The following is a 4936-nucleotide window of genomic DNA, read 5'->3' as shown; positions in this document are numbered from 1 at the left end:
ATACGGGGTTGAAATGGTGCATTTTGCAGCAGAAAAGGTGACCAAAAAGCCATAAGTTTACAATCAGTTCTAAAGGGGAACATGAACATTCCATGTCACCAACAGCAGAAAAGAACATTTTACAACACAACACATGTTAATGATCAATGTGTCCACAGTGTAAGACAGCACTGTCACTGATGTAACACATTGTCATGCTGGTTGTACCCAAAATATGCCCCTGTAGCAACATGTCTAGGCTGGCTGTTCCCAAATTTAGGCCAGCATTGTCCTGTACAAAGCATGATTGATGCTGCCTGAGCATGTGCAGTGTGCCCAATACATATGGCAGCTTATCTCTGTAATACACATTACTTCTGTGCTGATGAAAGAAGCATAATTCAATTCAACAGATAAAATGTGGAAAAGCGATCACCCAAAGGTGAACCTAATTGAAGAAACGCAATGTGAGCACAATCTTAATGTATGCAACCTAGCAGGCCTAGTACACACTTTACCTTTTCTTTCACCAATAAATCAGGGGGAGAGCGCGAACGCAGTCCCCCACTACCAGAAATAATGCATTCGTGTATCCCACATTTGGGAACATAGCAGGGGTCAGCAAATCCGATGTGTTATGGGTAAGCCTCACCCTGGGAGATCTGCCCTTGAGATCAGATTCTCCCCTGCCAGCTAAGTATGAGTTGCATGCAAGAGGGCAGGGGTTGGGTCAGTTCTGGGAAGCCCCGCTAAGTGAGGGTGAGAAGGCAGGCCCTGACCGAGCCCCAACCCCCCACAACCCTGGAAGCTCTGAGCATATGCAGAGCTGCCTGTCCCGCGTGTAGGGGGAAGCTCCAGCGGGCAGAGCCCAGCAGAAGAGCAGATTGTAGCGCAGTTCCTTTCTCCCATCAGGCCCTGCTCGGCCCGAGATTTGTATAAATGGCAGGACGGCTCGAGCAGGCCTGTTGCAGTCTGACCACTGGCCTGTCGGCCCCACACAGGCCCATGGCCCTCCTGAGCGGAGCTGCTCAGCGCTGGCCCCATTGACACCATCATAATCATCCTGGACCTCGACGCTCCACCACCCCTGAATCTCAGAGTTCTGCTCAATGACAATGCTGAAACTTTGACTTATTTGCCGTAACCATATGCCGTGTTGTGTCAGCTGAGCCTGCACAGCGCCAAAGGCAAGTATTCCCTTGTCCGGGCCCAGAGGTCACTGAGTCTTCCAGTGCCATCCACTTGGCACGGCCTACTGTTCCCAGCGTTTTCTACCCGCAAATCAGCACCACTGCCAAACAGAACTGCATCATTGGGGCCCATCGCTGCTGCTCTCCAACTTGACCCCAGCCCAGCGTAAAGGCACCCATGCTTATGGTCTGATGCTGAAAAGCCTGGCTCTGCTGAGATCCGAAAGACAAGAACTAAGGTATTTTGGGAACATAGTCCTATTTTTTTTGTGTTGCAACTGTATCAGCTCACACCTCTCCTGAAGGGTATAGGCTGCCCTCAGACAGCGCTACCAAAAGAGTGAAAATAGGTTATACCTGTTGGCCCTGCCTGTTTCACTTTTATGATTGGGATCACTGCTGCATGGGTATGAAGCGCGTTATAAATAACCTATCATATCAGATCATATCATAGATCACAGATCAAGATCATAAGCAACTTCCCGAAACCTTGGCATGTGGTCCACTGAGGCCCATTTGCAGGTTGCAGTGTGTTATTGGGGCACTACTAGGGTAACATATTGTGCTGTACATGTGGTATTCGCCATGCTTTGATACCCCACTGGCCACATCTATAATGTCCAATGTAGTTGGTATAATGCATGGACATTTTCATCAATCCGCACTGTGCTTAGAGGTAAAAGTAACTCAGCTCCTGCCGTTCTTCTTTGTCTCAAGACGAGGAAAAAAAGCACTGCAAAGGTTAAGTTTCTCAGCTGATAAAGGTTCATCTTCGGTGACATTCGCAATTCAAAAGAATGATTTTTGGGGCAGACAGGCTGTGTCGCCGCAACCCCTGCTAAACATATGTCCAGAGATGACAAACCTTGAAAGTAAGCCATCGGTGTGGGCCACACTCCTAAATTTCCCTGAGGGATTTGACACGTTTGTCTAATGTCGTAGTTAGTTGCAGAGACTGGTTCCAAACGAGTTTCTAAAAAATACTTTTATTATTAAACAAAATCCAATTAAACTTGTTTTCTTTGATTCTTTTTTTGTTATTTGTGATAATGAATGGTTAAACATCAACGAATCATTATCTGCTGATTTGTTTTCAAACGAAAAGAACATCGGGCTAATGCATTTCGGAAAACTCATTTTCCTTCATCAGAGCCAGGTTACATTTAAAAAAAGATCATTCTGTTAGAGCGTTTCAGCAAGGCATGAAGCATTAATTAATTCATTAATACATTGAGTAAAACAGGGTAGCCACAGTTAACAAACATATACATTAAACACAGAGAGAGAGAGAACATATATCACATTGTCAGTGAGTTGCATAAAATGGACTGTACATATACAATGCTAATTTGTTGCTTTCAAATACAGAATGAGCACATTAGTGAAGACATCTAGCATGTATTCATGATGCTGTTGTTAGTGTTGATTAAAAGACTTGTGACATTTGTGCCATAAGTGTAATATTAATCTGGGTGCTTTAATATTCTTTCTAGATAGTCTGGTCGTATCTAATGCGTCATCCACCTTCACCCAGTGAGAGCTCTCACCTGAAAATAATAAGGTAGATGCACCACTCGAGCTTAAAAATGTTCTACCGATGTGCGTTCGCAGCACGCTGCAAAAGAAAGTGTTGTTATGCTTACTGATACGAATCTTAAGTGACTGCTATTCACCTGATCAGTTATTTGCTTTGCCGTATGTCTGTGAGTGCTGCTTACCTTACAATCGCATACACGCGCTAATGAAGGTGGTGTTCCCTTGACGGCCTGCAGAGAAATGTGCTGCCGTTTCGATGTGTATATTAAACGTTGCCGTGGCGACATTACTCTTTAAAATGGCGGATCGCCGGAGATCGAACCGGCCATCTTGGTATGGGCAGATATAAATATCGTGAATATGGGCCATATACTTGTCAAAATATAAAAGATAGAATATAATAATGTTGAAGATCAATGCAAAGGATCATGTTGTAGATGAAATGAGTGCATTTCTTCCGAATTATTACTGTATAAATCACGTCTGCTTCTAATGTGTGTGTGTCTTAATATGGAACAATAAAGTTGCACTCTTGATCAATGAACAATGTCTGTTGTTAATAGACGTCTAAGGACAGATTAGTGCTTGATGTGTGTTACATATAAGAATTGCTGAGTTACCGACGTTTGCTTATCAAAGATCCAGGAACCTGAGAGACCTTCTAGTGAATACACATGATGACAAACCAAGAAGAAGTAATCCCACAAAAACAACCGGCACTCACCCTTGCCTCAACTGCAGCAACTGCAACAACATAATTAAAGGTAGTGTTGTGCTACACCCATATACAGGAGGAAAAATCCCAATAAAATGCCACGCTACATGCAACACAGAGAACTGTGTATATTGCATACGCTGTCCCTGCGGACTGTATTACGTGGGGGAAACAGGTCGTAAACTGCGAATCCTCATTAACGAACACAAATCGTGCATACGAAATAAGAACATAAATTCAGCTGTGGCCAAGCACTTTAATGAAAAAAAGCACAATATTTCACAAATCAAATTTCAAGTTTTAGAAGTTATTGAGGACACCTCCATGGATACTAAAAAGAAAAGACAACAAGAGAAGCTTTTTGGATCGATAGATTGGAAGCATTATCACCACGAGGAATGAATGATGAGTTCGATCTTAATTGCTTTCTATAAGACATTTTTTTGGACTGGTTTTTTGAGTATCCATGCACTCATGATCTATGTATTATAATGAACTAATTGCAACATCTACAACTCACTATTAATTTATAGTTGATCAAGATGAATTTATTGTCGACCATTCTTGATCATTTATTGATGACTGAATTGGTAAAACCCTTTTCCGCCCCATATATATTAGCGCTTAGTATTGTAAACATCACCCGACATATGTATATGTAAATTTTTCAACAAGTGCAATATTATTTATACAATCACACAGGACAATTCTTATATGTAACACACATCAAGCACTAATCTGTCCTTTTAGACGTCTATTAACAACAGACATTGTTCATTGATCAAGATTGCAACTTTATTGTTCCATATTAAGACACACACACATTAGAAGCAGACGTGATTTATACAGTAATAATTTGGAAGAAATGCACTCATTTCATCTCCAACATGATCCTTTGCATTGATCTTCAACATTATTATATTCTATCTTTTATATTTTGACATGTATACGGCCCATATTCACGATATTTATATCTGCCTATACCAAAATGGCCGGTTCGATCTCCGGCGTTCCGCCATTTTAAAGAGTAACATCGCCACGGCAGCGTTTAATATACACATCAAAATGGCAGCACATTTCTCTGCAGACCGTCAAGGGAACACCACCCTCATTAGCGTGTGTATGCGATCGCAAGGTAAGCAGCACTCGCAGACATACGGCAAAGCAAATAACTGATCAGGTGAATAGCGGTCACTTAAGATTCGTATCAGTAAGCATCACAACACTTTCTTTTGCAGCGTGCTGCGAACGCACATCGGTAGAACATTTTTAAGCTCGAGTGGAGCATCTATCTTATTATTTTCAGGTGAGAGATCTCACTGGGTGAAGGTGGATGACGCATTAGATACCACCAGACTATCCAGATAGAATATTAAATCACCCGCATTAATATTACACTTATGGCACAAATGTCAAACGTCTTTTAATCAACACTAACAACAGCATCATGAATACATGTGCTCATTCTGTATTTGAAAGCAACAAATTAGCATCGTATATGTACAGTCCATTTTAT

At 41.9% G+C, this 4936-nt stretch overlaps 1 non-coding gene across 1 annotated transcript; it reads right to left on the bottom strand.

Annotated features, from left to right (window-relative positions):
* Window positions 1-518: 518 nt before the first annotated feature.
* On the bottom strand, window positions 519-680 carry LOC138528931 (U1 spliceosomal RNA). The gene has a single exon (XR_011284329.1). It is a non-coding gene; the product is annotated as a U1 spliceosomal RNA (small nuclear RNA).
* Between the last annotated feature and the right edge of the window lie 4256 nt (window positions 681-4936).

This window comes from Ambystoma mexicanum, chromosome 7q (assembly GCF_040938575.1).
Source record: "Ambystoma mexicanum isolate Mex_15411 chromosome 7q, UKY_AmexF1_1, whole genome shotgun sequence".
NCBI lineage: Eukaryota > Metazoa > Chordata > Amphibia > Caudata > Ambystomatidae > Ambystoma > Ambystoma mexicanum.
The sequence above is the reverse complement of the archived record's forward strand: the minus strand, read 5'-3'. Positions and strand labels throughout refer to the sequence as shown.